At 44.3% G+C, this 15,567-nt stretch overlaps 1 protein-coding gene across 4 annotated transcripts in view; it reads right to left on the bottom strand.

Annotated features, from left to right (window-relative positions):
• The window catches only part of MVB12B (multivesicular body subunit 12B), a 260,387-nt gene extending 245,053 nt beyond the window's left edge, over nucleotides 1-15,334 (bottom strand). For all 4 annotated transcript variants that reach the window (XM_078061777.1, XM_078061778.1, XM_078061779.1 and 1 more), the window contains exons 1-2: nucleotides 15,173-15,334; nucleotides 12,625-12,751 (exon numbers count right to left, since the gene is read on the bottom strand). The gene's annotated coding sequence lies outside the window, so the exon portion shown is untranslated. The remainder of the gene's footprint in view (nucleotides 1-12,624; nucleotides 12,752-15,172) is intronic.
• Nucleotides 15,335-15,567: the final 233 nt, after the last annotated feature.

The following is a 15,567-nucleotide window of genomic DNA, read 5'->3' as shown; positions in this document are numbered from 1 at the left end:
TGGGAATGCTTTTATTTTCCCCATTAAGCATAATGCTGGCTTATGGGTTGAGATGAATCTTTTTTTTTTTTAAAGATTTTATTTATTTATTTGACAGAGAGAGACACAGCGAGAGAGGGAACACAAGCAGGGGGAGTGGGAGAGGGAGAAGCAGGCTTCCCGCCGAGCAGGGAGGCCGATGCAGGGCTGGATCCCAGGATCCTGGCATCATGACCTGAGTCGAAGGTAGACGCTTAACGACTGAGCCACCCAGGCACCCCGAGATGAATCTATTTTTATGTTAAAGAAATAACTATTGGGGTGCCTGGGTGGCTCAGTCGGTTAAGCGTCTGCCTTTGGCTCAGGTCATGATCCCAGGGTCCTGGGATAGAGCCCCGCATCAGGCTCCTTGCTCAGTAGGGAGCCTGCTTCTCCCTCTCCCTCTGCTGCTCCCCCTGCTTGTGCTCTGTCAAATAAATAAATAAAATCTTTAAAAAAAAGAACTATCTCTTCCTATTTTATTAAATGCTTTATAATTAAGAATATTGAATTTTGTCAAATGTCTTTTCAGTGTTTAAGGAGATGATCTTGTGATCTTTCTCCTTAGACCTATTAATATGATAAATTCTATTAATAGATATTTTACCAACATTTATGAAATTTTTTAAACATACACCAAAGCTGAAAGAATGTTGCACTGAACAAGCATATATCTACTTCCTACATCTTACCATTAACTTTACTATTCTTGCTTCATCACACAACAGATAACAGGTTTTAAAATATTGATTTTCATAGATTTAGTTAATTCTATTAGAACTTAAAATACTGAACTATTCTTATACGCTGTAGTAAACACTTGGTCATAGTGTATTAGTTTTGTTTTGAAGCACTGTTTTATTTTGTTTGCTATTATTTTAATTTGGATTTTTGTATCAATATTCATAAATGTATGCATATATGATGTGTATGTGGATGTGTGTGTTGTCTGTTGCTTCACAAAAACAATCTGAACGTTTAAAAAAATTTCAGGCTCCAGAACAGTTTAAATGGCATTGGAATTATCTGGCCCTTAAAAAAATTGGTAGAATTCCCCTGGAAAACTGCCTGGGACAGTTTATTTTTCAAAGAAGGTGGGTAAATCTTTAGTGGCATTTTCTATTTCTTCTATGGTAATTTGTGGGTTTATTATTTCTTTCTCCTCCGGAGTCAATTTTGATCAATTATTTTTTTCCTAAGAAAAGTATCATGGGCACCTGGGTGGCTCAGTTGGTTAAGCGACTGCCTTCGGCTCAGGTCATGATCCTGGAGTCCCTGGATCGAGTCCCGCATCGGGCTCCCTGCTCGGCAGGGAGTCTGCTTCTCCCTCTGACCCTCCCCCCTCTCATGTACTCGCTCTCTCTCATTCTCTCTCTCTCAAATAAAAAAAAAAAAAAAAAAAAAAAGAATAGAAAAGTATCATTTCTTCTAGTTTCCAAACTTATTGTATAAAGTTGAGCAAAGTATCTCTTACAATGCTTATAACTATTTGTATTTATTTCCCAACTGTCATGATTATTCTGTGTAGTTTTACTTTCTCTCAGTTACCAAACCACAGATATATTCGTTTTTTTCCCCAAAGGACTAGGACCTGGATTTAGCAATGCTTTTTTCCCCTCTTTTCTAATTCATTAGTGTCTGCTTTTCTCTTTTTGATTTCTTCCTCCTGACTTTTTAAGGTTTAATTTTTTAATTTCTTGAGCTAAACATTATGCGTTTTTGTTCATTCTTTATCACTAATATACACATTCAAAAGCTACCAATATTCCTCTGAGTGCTGTTTTACCTCTCATAGATCTAACAGACAGGATTTTCACTACTGCTATTTTCTGAACACTTTGAAGTTTGAGGTTTGATTTTCTTCTAGACCCAAGAATTGTTTGCAAGTTTGAAATTTTATAGGCAGAAAAAAATTTGCATTTGGGTATTATGAACTTTAGTTTTATTGCATTCTGATCAGAGAATGTTATCTCACTATTCCTAGCTTTGTTTTCATGAATCAACAGGAGCACTTGAAAGGAATGTGCAATCACTGTTTTTAATGGTTGGTCAGTGTGATTATATATCAGACTTATCTCATGAGTTATATTTTTAAGTGTTTTATATTATTGCTTTTTATGTATATGTCATGAACTTAGAGAAGTAAATTAAAGCCTCTTACTACCAGTTTGTCTCTATCTGTTTTTCTTCTTCTTTTTTAAGAAAGATTTTATTTATTTATTTGACAGAGAGAGAGACAGTGAGAGAGGGAACACAAGCAGGGGGAGTGGGAGAGGGAGAAGCAGGCTTCCCGCCGAGCAGGGAGCCCGATGCAGGGCTCGATCCCAGGATCCCAGGACCACGACCTGAGCCAAAGGCAGACACTTAATGACTGAGCCACCCAGGTGCCCCTTTCTTTGTTTCTTCTTGCATCTCCTTGGTGCTAGGTACACAGATATGCATAACTGTTTTCATTGTGAACTGTAGCGTTTGACATCATAAATGGCTCACCTTTGTATATCATCTTTTTATATGACTGATTATATATATCAGATTATTGAGAGACACAGAGCCCCCAAATCTCCAGAACATTTGCATACCCCAAGGGAGAATACCCTACCCTGAGTGGGCTCTGGACAAGCAGATCTGAGAGTCATGGACAAAGCTGGGATGCTCTGAGTACAGAAAGGGTGATGTGGAGGGTGAATTCTATTGGGGGTCTAAGTCCTCAAGGATTTAGTACATATCCAGAAAAGACTCACTTCCAGAAGTTAAACCCCGAAAGGAAACTGCCCAAAGAAACAAATGGAACAAGGAAGGAACACTAGGGGAAGTAAAAGGTTCAGATAACAGGAAGGAAGTGTGAGAAGAAGCAGATTGTCCTATACTGTAACAGCAGAATATAAAGTCTGAAGTAGTGCTGTCTAATAGAAATATAATGGAAGCCACAAATGGAAGCCACATATGTAATTTTACATTTTCTAGCAGCCACCTTTTATAATGAAATGAAAGCAAGTAAAATTGATTTTAATAATGTATTTTAATTAATCCATTTTTAAAAGATTTTATTTATTTATTTGAGAGAGAGAAAGAGTGCACGCACATGCGGGAGAGGAGAATCTCAAGCAGACTCTGTGCTGAGCACTGAGCCTTACGCAGGGCTAGATCTCATGACCCTGAGCCCATGACCTGAGCCAAAATCAAGAGCCGGATGCCCAACCAACTGAGCCACACAGGTGCCCCTGTGCCCTGAAATTTTTAAGGGGGGAGGGGCACAGGGAGTAGGAGAGAGAGGATCCCAAGCAGGCTCTGTGCCCAGTGTGGAGTCCCACACGGGACTCGATCTCACAACCCTGAGATCATGACTTGAGCTGCTATCAAGAGTTGGATGCTTAACTGACTGAGCCACCCAGGCGCCCCTTAATTAATCCAATACACTCAAAACATTATTGTTTTGCTACATAATCAATATAAAAGTTATTAATGAGATATTTTACTTTTTCCCCCTACTAAATCTTTGAAATCTGGTATGTACTTTACATCTCAATTTGGATTAGATACACTTCAGAGTGCCCCACAGCTACATGTAACTAGTGACTGCCGACCATGTTGGACAGTGAAAGTCTGAAGCTGAGAGAATTACCTTAAAGATCAAGGCCCATAGAGCTCTAGGAAACTCAGCGATAGAGGCAGTAAGCTTTTCTGACACAGGCTTCGTTCTGAGAAGTGAAAAAAAACAAAAAACAAAAAAAACACAACAGTTACACAGAGAGACTGACACGTAAGCCTTTCATGGTAACAACTAAAAATGTCGGAAAGCCCTTTGGCCCATCTGTGCCCCGTTCTACAGCAACCCTCTCCTTATGAATCTAGGAAATGACATCTTTTTCATTTAAGAAACAAAAGAGAAATACAATATAACTCCAAACAGAGGCTTTTACAAGTGGAAAAAAAAAAAAGATGGAAAGAAATGAAATACTATTCTGGTAGACAAAGAGAAGACATGTGGACACAAAGCTAAATAGGTTGAAAGCAATTAAGAACATGGGATTAGCTCTGAAACAGCAGCACAGACCAGAAGTAGAAGAGCTCAGATACAGGACAGCCAGACAACAGGGAGATTGTTAGAAGTCTGGTGCAACTGGAGAACAAAGAAAAGAAAATCACAATTCTGAAATGAGGATTAAATTAGAAGGAACAAAGGGGCGTCTGGGTGGCTCAGTTGGTTAAGCATCCAACTCTTGATCTCAGCTCAGGTCATGATCTCAGGGTTGTGAGACTGAGTCCTGTGCTAGGCTGCACACTGGACATGAAGCCTACTTTAAAAAAGAAAGAGAGAGAGAAATAATAAATTAGAAGGAATACAAGGGTGAGTAAACACTGCGACAGGCACAGTCAGGGAGACAGAGTATATAAAATAGACAAGTGAAGAAAGTCAAACAGAAACAAAGAAAGAGATAAAAGGGATTTGAGAGAAAGTGACTGATCTAGAAGTCAGGCAAAGGAGATCCAACATATGTGTAATTGAAGGCCCTAAAGAATAAAGCCTAAATGATTAAACAGAGAGGGGCGCCTGGGTGGCTCAGTTGGTTAAGCGACTGCCTTCGGCTCAGGTCATGATCCTGGAGTCCCGGGATCGAGTCCCGCATCAGACTCCCTGCTCAGCAGGGAGTCTGCTTCTCCCTCTGATCCTCCCATCTCTCATGCTCTCTCTCTCTGTCTCATTCTCTCTCTCAAATAAATAAATAAAATCTTTAAAAAAAAAAAAAAAAGATTAAACAGAGAAAGTACTTACTTAAAAACTGAATTAAAAAACATATTTTGGACTAGAAGAAGATTTGAATCTAAAAATTGGAAGCACACACACACTGTCCCATGAGAATTACCTATTATTCTTAGTGATATTATTGTTCCTTAAGGATGAAATAAAAATCCTTTAGGCACCCAGCTAAAAAGTCCAAGTGACTTCTATGCAAAAAAAAAAAAATCAGGATGGCATCAAGATTTCAGATGGTAACATTTTATGTTTTAAAAATGGAGCAACATTTTAAAAATATTTAAGGGGGACAAAAGAGCCACAGATTTTACATCCAGGCAAGCTTTTCTTCAAATGTAAAAGCTACCAAACAGTTATGAACATGCGAGACCCATGGACTGTAGGTCCACTTGAATTCTGTGCTCATGGGGCATCACAAATGCTGTACTCAAATGGGGCAGCAAGGAACTGCGGCAGACGTGCATACTGTGTACATCTCCTCTGCCCATACACGCGATCCCTTGTCCATTGGACTTCACTCACAAAACAGAGATAAAATTATTAATAAAATCTCAAAATAGCAAAAGCAGAGCATGAAGCAGAGCCCTGTGTGACTGTAAAGGATACACACTCATGAATCCATCTCTGGTGACATGCAGTGTCCAGTAAGGCTAGATCCCTTCCAACTTGTCTCCCTCCTCTGTCCTCTCTTCCTATAACCATTCTCCACACTGGAGTCAGTGGTAATCCTAAAACACAGAATTCACCATGTCCAGCCCCTGCTTAACACACCCCTTCCCACTGCTCTCTTTGCACTCATGGTAATATTCATACTCACTCATTCAAAGTGGACCTGCCCACTTTTCTCCTCTCATCCCTTCCTCTCCTGCCCCGCACCCATACTCCAGGGCCTGCCCAAAACAAACCCAGCATCACGTATCCAAAACCGAATCCCAGTTCTGCAGTCTACCTCCCAGATTGCTCCTTCTCCTGTTTTCCCCATCTCAGGAACCAGAACTTCTATCTATCTGCTTGTAGAAACCCTGAGGTCATCCTTGACCCTTCTTCTCCCTCAAACCCCACATTTAATCTGTGCTGCCTTTCATGAATCATCTCTTGAACCTTTTTCACGTCAGTGTCCTTGACATTCTTACCCATTTGTCCTTTCTTTTCATCTACCTTGCAGCTGTCCATCCTGAAAGCAACCCATTCTCCCTGCTCATACCTAGCATGGAAGCCTTCGGGGGAGAATGTCACAGTCACAAAGACTGGTAACACTAATAAATCAAGGTCTCCAAACTCATATGGGCTCACAGTCTCTCCCTTCTGTCTTTCCAGAGGACACAGGGAATCTTCCCCTAAGATTACTATTTCACTAGAAATTAACAATTAAAAGCAATTAAAAGAGGGTTAAGGTGTCCCATATGCTTGGAAACTGTAATAGCTAACATTTACATAGCACTTGCTTTATGCAGTCATGTTCTGTGGTGGTCTTTACGTGAGCTGATATTCATTTCAATGTTAAATGTCAGTTACAGAAATGAAAAAAGTGAGGAACAGAGAGGTTAAGTGACTTGCCCAAGGTCAAATAGCTAGTGAATAGTTCAACAGGGATTCAAACCCAGGCAGACAGGCTCCAGGGCCCCTAGACTTTACCACAGTACTAAAGATATCAAAGAAGTGTTTAGAAATAGATGCTAATAAAAACGTACTTGTCAAAACTATGGACACAGCCAAAGAACAACAGTTAGTGGGAAATTTATGGCATCATTATCAAGAAACAGGAAAATGAAAAGGAACAAAACAGCACAAACTGAATATGGAAAGAATAAAGATAAAGACACTCATCAATGAAATAGTGAAGAAAAAAAGCAGAGATTAACCACACCAAAAGTGTTTCTTGAAAAAAAAAAACTAATTAAATAGCAAAATAGAAGTACTATCTACCTAATAAGGATAAAAGAGTATTATGAATCTGTTCTAACAAATTGAATAACCTATATGAGATACTTGAACAGACAGGGAAATATAAAATGTTGAAATTTGTGCAAGAGATAGCAAGCTTGAACAGATATATAAATAGACTTGAACAAATAAATACTAAGATCAAACCGGTAGTCAGATATCTTCTTTTTCTCTACGCCACCCCACAATAATCCAAGGCCCAGATGGTGTTGTTTTTTTTTTTTTTGAGAGTGCAGATGGTTTTATGCAGTTGCTGCATATGAATTCCACTAAACTTCTAAGGGACAGTTATTTTCAATTTTATTCAAGTGGTTCCAGAAAACAGAGAAATAGCGAACTCTGTCCAGCTAATCTTGTGGGGTTAATATAATCCTGCTTCTAAAACCAGATAGGAACTATGCAAAAAGGAAAACTGTAGGCCTATTTTACTTATAAACAGATGCAAAAATCCTAAACAAAACATTTCTAACTGGGGGCGCCTGGGTGGCTCAGTCAGTTAAGCAACTCTTGATTTCAGCTCAGGTCGTGATCTCAGGGTTGTGAGATCAAGCCCCGCATCAGGCTGGGTGTGGAGCCTGCTTAAGATTCTTTCTCTCCCTCTGCCCCTCCCCCCACCACTCTCACTCTCAAAGAAAAAAATCACTAACTGAATCCAATGTATTAAAAATACATTAAAAATGTATTAGAAATAATACATAATATTCAAGGAATTCAAGGATAGTTCAGCATCAGAAAACTCTTCCATTTAATTCAAAGTTAACAGAGGGAGGGGCACGTGGGTGGCTCAGTCGTTAAGCATCTGCCTTTGGCTCAGGTCATGATCTCAGGGTCCTGGGATCAAGCCCCACATTGGGCTCCCTGCTCGGCGGGAAGCCTGCTTCTCCCTCTCCCACTCCCCCGGCTTGTGTTCCCTCTCTCGCTGTGCCTCTCTCTGTCAAATAAATAAATAAAATCGTCCAAAAAAAAAAAAAAGTTAACAGAGGAAGAGAAATAATATATGATAATCTCAATTGGTACAGAAGAGGCATTCTATAAGGTCCAGTACCTTTGATTAAAAAAAAAAAACCTCAAAACTTAAAGTAGAAAAAAAATTTATTTAATTTGATAAAATCTATGCATCCTCAAACAAGTAATATATATAACAGAAAAATTTTAGGCATATATATCTTCACGTCCTGGACAAAAACAAGATGGCCCTAATAATAACTCATACTGTTTAACAAAGTATTAGAAATTCTAATTAATACTATAAGGAAATAAGATTGTGAAATTTGGATGGGAAGACCTAAAACTGTCATTATTTATAGATGTGACTAACCATCTAGATAGGCACCAACAGAATTAACAGACCAATTATTAGAACAAGAGAATTCAGCTAAGATTGCTCAGACATGAGATTTACCTACAAAAATCAATACTTTCCTAGACCAGCGATAGCCAACTAGAAAATGTAATAAATAATGAAATACCAGAAGATGTAAGAAATATAATATGTAATAAAAGAAACCATAAACAGAAGAAAGTACAATAAAAAATCACATCTCAATTGCAACAAAAATTAGTTATCAGAGAATTAAACCAAGAACTTATAAAGACCTCTATGAACTGAACTTTAAATCTTGAATAAACTGACAAGCCTTGGAGAGGATGATTTAATCTTATTATAACCAACTCAACTCTCCCCAGACTAATGAAGAAATTCACTGCAATCCCCATCATAAGTAGTTATACGTATAAGTGTGTGTATATGTGTATTTTCTTTGAAAAGGAAACTTGGTAAATCTACTCTGAAAATTATATGGAGTAATGGAGGATACATGAAGAACTAAGTCAACTTCCAAAAAACAAAGCAAAACAAAATAGCAAAGAGGGGGTGACTTTCCCTACCAAACAGTAAGGCCTACTATAAAGCTATAGTACTAAAAAAAAAAAAAAAAAAAGACCTCCTGCAGTGTCAGCACAAGAACAGAAAACATAGCAATGCCAACAACACAGAGAACTCCAAGACTTACCTACATAAGCATGGGAACTTAAAGGGGTAAAGGAGATGGGACGAGGATGGATGATTTTAGACTAGTGAAAAATGGCTCAATCTACTAAACAAATTATAACCGAATCCCTGTTTAGCTTCACGTACCAAGTGCTCTAAGTAAATTAAAGATCTAAATGTAAAAGCGAAAAATCATAGGGTTAACAGAAACGGATGTGGGAGGATCTCTCTGGGCTTAGGGAAAGGCAAGAAGGCTTACTTATCAAAACTTGAAAAGCGCAAACCATCATGCAAAAATTTGCTGGATTTGGTTACATCAAAATTAAGAATTTATGCTTAATAAAAAAAAATAACATGGGCCAATTAAGAGTCAGATGATAGGACTGAGATTTTTTCAAAGTCTAAAACTGACAAGGGATTAACATCTAGAATATACAAGGAACTCTGTAAAGCAATATGAAGAGGGCATCAAGTCCAATAGAAAAATGGGCAAATGATATGACAGGCAATTTACAGAAAAAGAAACCCCCAAAGCTAATAAGCACATGAAGTGATGCTCAAACTCATTAGCAGTCAAAGAAATGCAAATTAAAACAAGATAGCACTTTACACCTTTAGACTGGCAAAAACTAGAAAGCTGGGTAATACCAATTAATGGCAGAAATGAGGAAGATAGGATCCCTCACACATGGCCAATGGGAGTGTAAATTGGTAAAGCCTCTTTGGAGAGCAGTCCCATAGTACTTATGCAAATTAAGCACGCACACACACACACTAGGATCCACGGAAATTCTAACATACGTGCAGAATGGGAAATCTACAAGAATGCTTGCTGCAGGTTTGTGGGAGGATAGTGGCACCCTGGGTTGGCCCGCGCTATTATTACGAAGCAAAGGGTCATAAGGACACACAGCGATGCAGACAGATCTTAAAAACAATTAATGTTACACAATACTGTTTACATAAACTGTAAATACATACACGCCCTCCGGTGGGCACGTGTCTTTCCAAAACCTCCAGCGAATGAGCCACGTTTGGCTTGTCCATCCATATGAGCGCGGAGTCACTGTTGTAATGATCTATTATTACATTGATCTAATGGGATGTTTTGTATAATGTGGAGGCAATCCAGATCCACTTGGACTATTTTATGGCAGAGGATGAGAGAGTTAAGATAGCCTTGGGACAAAATGATGAAACTACAAACAACTATGGTTGTCCTGTTTTAGATACTCTCTTCTGACTGCAATAGAAAAGAATGTGCTCCCCAAACCAGCGGCCGCACACTATGTACTTGAGGTTCTAGGAATGAATCTCTCCAGACACAATACCACATCCAACTGGGCAGCTGCAGTCAGCACCTCAGTGAAGGAAAGATGGAACAGGGCTCTTTTGGGAAAGTGGGGATGTTTCCGTGAGGAATGGGGCAGCCCCTCCGTTCAACCCAGTGGGAAGGAAGACAGCACAGTGCAGGCAAGTCCGGGGTCTGTGAGCTGACGGAGTATGCACCTGATGGCTTCTCTTTTATTTGTGAAGAACAGCCTTTTACATGTATCATTATTTGGGGGAGAATTTTCCCAAATATTTATTCCTTAAAGATGCCATTTTCGAAGGCCACGCCATAGTCCATCCTGTGGAGATGCACAATCCATTTGGCCACTTCCCTGCTGTCGGCCTGTGGGCGCCCCCTGGTGCAGAGGGTGCTCAACCCCATCCATGGGGGGCCTAAATGCTTTCAGCACTTCTGCTCCATGAAAGCCTGGCTCTCCCAGCTCCTGGGGTCCTCTTTCGGGAGCTTCTTCGGCACAGCTCTGCCTATGTGAACCCCACCTCCACCCCGCCCACCCAAGACAAGCCTTGTGGCGGGGGGGGGGGGGGGCTGGCCTCCCCAGCACTGTCCCTGCATGGCTGTGCACATCCAGTCAATCCTTAGACACAGAAAGTCACTACACACTCACACACACACACAGTGCAAATACCCACTCAGCACCTTCTTAAAGACACAAATGTTTATCCACACACACACTAAAGCACACAAACCCACGTAAGCCCATAGTGCATCCAAATACATATACAGACACTTGCACAGATGTACACATGCTCACATATACATACATGCATATGATGACACAGAGGTACACAGATATCCTGATCTAGCCTGACCACAAACCCACTACTCCCAGAATCTTCTCTGTCCTGGCTGATGGTGATTCTCTCCTTCCAGTTTGTCAAGCCAGAAATCTTAGAGTCATCCCTGACTCCACTCTCTCGCCCCGCATTCCAATCCACCAGGAAATCTTGTTTCCTGGACTTTCCCCAAATATCCATAATAAATCACCTCTCACCACCTCCACCCCTATCGTGGACCACTGGACTACTGGGCTAGGCTCCTAACTGGTTTCCCTACTCTGCCTTTGCCCCAGAGTCTATTCTGAAAGCATCAGTGTGATCCTTTAAAAAAAGCTGGTTAGAAAACACCACGCTCAGAACCCTGCAATGACTCCACATTTCACCCAGAACTAAAAGCCAAGTCCCTGGGAGAGAGCCAAGGACTCTGTGAACTGGCCCCTATCGCCTGGCTCACACCGATTCCCTTATAACTCTCTCTCCTACTTGCTCCACCTCTTTGCTCACCCTTGAACTTGGCCCTGTGCTCCCATCTTGGGGCCCTTACACTGGCTGATCCCCTTGCCTGGCCCATGTAACATACTACATAATTTTTAAAAATTGTTTAGGTCTATCATCTATTGTCTGTCTCTGTTAGAATGAAAGCTGCATGAAGACACAACCTTTGTTCCCTAAAGAACGAAGAGTGGGTGGCACGGCAGGTGCTTGGTAAATACCTGCTGAGTGAAAGAACGAATGCATCATGCACGCATGCGTACATGCTCACACACACCATCTGCACAAATACATGCCCACGTGTGCACGCCACCAAACACACATGCTTAGACTCTCAGGCCCTGACCTGGGAACCGTGTGTATTCTGAGACACACTGAGACAAGGCACACATTCAGTACGCACACGCACGCATGCACACACGCGTTCACACGGGCACTGAACACACACAGAAAACACATGCTGTTCCAGCCATCTATTGCTGCCTAGCAAACTCCCCCAAACTTGGTGGCACGAAGCAACAACCATTTGACTACGTTCCTGGATTCTGTGGGGCTGGCTTGTCGCTGCTCCGCCACGACAAGGGCCTCAGCAGGAAAGAATCAAATGGCTGGAGACCTCTTCGCTCACATGTCTGGCACCCGGCCCGAGACGACTTACATCGCTGGTGCTCCTCGGGCATCCCTCTCCCTCCCGAGGTCTCAGGGCCTCTCCATGTGGTCTCTCTACGTGGCCTCTCTAGCACGGGGGCCCGGGAGTAGCTGGCTTCTGAAATGGCAGCTCAGGACTCCAAGAATGACTGTTCTTCTGAGCAAGGTGGATGCTGCACATGCCTTTTATGACCTCACCTTGGAAATCACAGTGTCACCTCCGTCACATCCACTTAGTTGAAGCAGTCACAAGCCCACCCAGATTCAGGCGGGGGAGGACAGAGACCCCACCTCTTGATGGGAGAATTGTGAAGGAAGAAATGCGACCATATTTTAAAATCGCCACACATGTGCACACACAGGGATGCTTATACACACACAGGGACACATCTGTGCACATATATACACACAATACACACCTCTACGCAAACATCACCACGCACACAGCCTTAGGTCTTGTCCTCAGAACCTCTGTTCTGAGAGCAAACTTAGAAAAACATATATGAGCGTATGAACATGCACGTAACACAGACGCAGTCCCATAAATACACCTATAGTCACATCCAGGTACACCTGCACGTACTCACACACATATGCACACACGCTCGCAGTCACAGGCCCTGCCCTGGAGATGCCCACCCCGTACCTGCAGCCACACCTGCTTGCTCCTTGCCCCGTGCACGGCTGAGTCGGGGGCCAGGATGGGTCAGAGAGCCTCGGCTGGTTATGGGGGGGGCCTTCTCTCCTCACCACCCTCCCCTCGTGGTAGGGGCCTGGCAAGAAGGAAAACAAATAACCTTGCAGTGTTTAAATAAGCAAAGTTTTGTGCAAAGCAGAGGTTAATGTACTTTATTGTTCAATGTCATGTTTATAGTGGATTGGTGGAGGGAAAAATGTGATTAATTGCCCCGAAGCCCACGGATCTACAATTATTTGGTTGTTGTGAACAAATAAAGGACTACAGTATTCATCATATTCAAATGAGGCAGCAGAATAAATGATGGCGGGCCGGGCAGGAACAAAACCTAGGCGTGTTCCCGCACAATCGGAAGGCGACTGGCACCTTGTCAACCAGACGCAGGGTGGTGGCGGGAGCCGAACCCGTTTGTCTCTGTACCGCCAGCGAGGGTTGGGCTGACCCTGCAGGTGCCCGCGTTAATTCATGTCACACCTCGCGCCTCCATCCTTCGTGGTACGAAAACCAGGCGCCAATTTTGTAATAAAGACTTGTTTCCGACGAGGCCCAGTTTGGGGCGGGGGCACAGATCTTCATTAAAGCCCCTTTCCCGGGCCACGCTCGTTACAGAGCACAGGTACTGGCTAAATGTGTCCGATCATTCATCATGATTTTGCCCTCCACTTTGTCACAGCGTGGGGATTTAAGGAAGATAGATGGTACAAGATGTTGTCTCCTCCACAGACGCTTTCTGCTCTGGTAAGTGTGTCCGATGCAGAATTATTTTGCCACTTTATTATTTCCTAGTGAGTGTTTGTCAGAGCTTCGCCTCTTGGAAGGAGCGAGTTGTTTCCTGTCACTCAGAGATGTCTCGGGAGCCGTGATGCTTGGCTGGGCTTGCCAGCCAGCTGGAACCTGGGCAGGGTCCCCAGGCAAGGCTAGGGGGGTGGTCCTGGGAGTCTGGGCCACAGGGCGAATGTCAAATCCAACAGAAATGGGGGGAGGCAGGCTTTAGGAGAAGGTGGGGCACGGGGGCTTTAGATATGCTGGGTTGGGGGGAAGAAAGGGGGCATCTTTCAGGATCTGGCCTGGCTGTAGGCCAGCCCACTGGACAGGGAGCTGTTCGAACCAGTGTCCAAAGGGCTGTAAGAGCTTGGCCTTGAGCTGAGCCAGCTGGAGAGGGTATGGGCAAGGCTGGGGCCCTGTGGGGCTGCTGATGGCCTTAAAGCAGTGTGGCCAATTCTGGTACTCACTGCTGGCAGCAGATGAGCTTCCTGCCCTGATCAGGATGGCTGAGGGGCCATGATGTGACCAGCAGGGATGCCAGGTGGGTGAAGATCACACCAGGCTAAAGATGGGGATGAGTTCAGCCTGAAGCCCAAGGTCTAGCCCAGAGCCCAGGCAACTCTTGGGAATAGGGGAACTTCATTACGGGGCAGTGCTGGGGCACAAAGGGGAGGGCCCTGGAATCTGAGAGTGAATCTGGCCCCAGAGAGAAAGTGGGGTATCCGGCGGACACCAGCCCGTCCTGTGGTCCTTCCTCCCTTGTGTTTGCTTTGCAAGGGTCTCTCCACTGACCCCATCGTCCTGGGTACCTGCTTCCCACTGCCACAACTACTGGCTGGGCGGGGGATGCTCAGCTGTCTCAGCCTCTCCAGCACACAGCAGTGAAATCTACTTTGTCTTTGCTGCCCCCGCCCCACCCCTGGTCTGACTGGTGAATCCAGAAGGAACGCTCCTCAGAGGTTCAGGGGCAACAAAGACCAATTCAAGAAGAGCCCAAGCAGAGGTACCTGGGGCACAGGGACCTATGTGAGGGCGCCCACCTTTCTCTGGCCCCAAGACAGCACTGCGGGAGTCCACCTTGCTAATGTGTAGATATCTCTCCCTCCTCAAAGTCTCTCCAGAGGCCGCATGAGGTAGGATAAAGAGCACAGTTTGAGAATTGGACAAGCCTGGGTCCAAAGCACTAACTAGCTGTAATGTTTTTGAGCCTCTGCTTCCCCACCTGTAAAATAGGGACAATAAGATGACATTCGCCTTGGAAGGTCTTGCCATGGATCCTGGCACGTTCTGTCAACTCAGATGTCCCCTCCCTGCCTCCTCTCTCTGGTTGCTGGCTGCTAGGAGTCCCTCATTCCCCCTGACCTGTCTCCCCTGGGCCAGGGCTTCCTGGCTGACATCCAGAGTGTGTCTGCAGATGAGGCAGCCTACCTCATCAGCCAGTGGCTGCCTTTCTGCCCCAGGCACTCCCCCGCCCTCCCACCGTGAACAGCCCCAGAGGGAATCGTTAACAATTCGCAGCCGCTAACTCCCCGGCCCTTCCCCAGCCCTCCTCCAGGCCCTGGCTGAGCCCTGGGACACAGTCCCTGCCCTTCAGGAGCTGGGAGGAGGGGATAGAGAGGGTAGGGGGTGGGATGTGAGCAGATCTTTACTCCAAACACACGTCACCGCCGCCAGGGGCCTCTGCCGGCGCCGGTCTCAGGGCAAAAGTCCCAGGTGATGGGTATTCACTTACCGAGCCCCGACTTCGGCTGGACCCCGGGCGCCTCGCTGAGTCCGCGCCGCAGCGCCAGGCGGGACGCGCCGCTCCCGCCCCCACTTCGCAGCCGAGCAAACTGAGTCCGCAGACGCAGTAACGTGCTCGAGATCTCGCAGGGAGAGATTCGAACCCGCGAGGCTTCTGGCGTCTTAATCTCGCGGTCGCCAGCCAGCGGATAGGCTCACCGACCGAGCAGCCGCGACTGACACGCACTGCGTCCAATCAGAGCCCAGCCCCGTCCCGGCTCAGGTGTTTTTTTTTTTTCTACTCCGCCCACTTCCAAACTCCTGGCTCCCCATTCCCGCCGTGGTTTCCAGTTAGGAACCCCAAATCTGCGTTTCTGTGCAGTTTTATGTTTAGGGTCTAGTTGC

Source organism: Halichoerus grypus, chromosome 14 (genome assembly GCF_964656455.1).
Source record: "Halichoerus grypus chromosome 14, mHalGry1.hap1.1, whole genome shotgun sequence".
Lineage (NCBI taxonomy): Eukaryota > Metazoa > Chordata > Mammalia > Carnivora > Phocidae > Halichoerus > Halichoerus grypus.
This window is presented reverse-complemented; position numbering and strand designations above follow the sequence as displayed.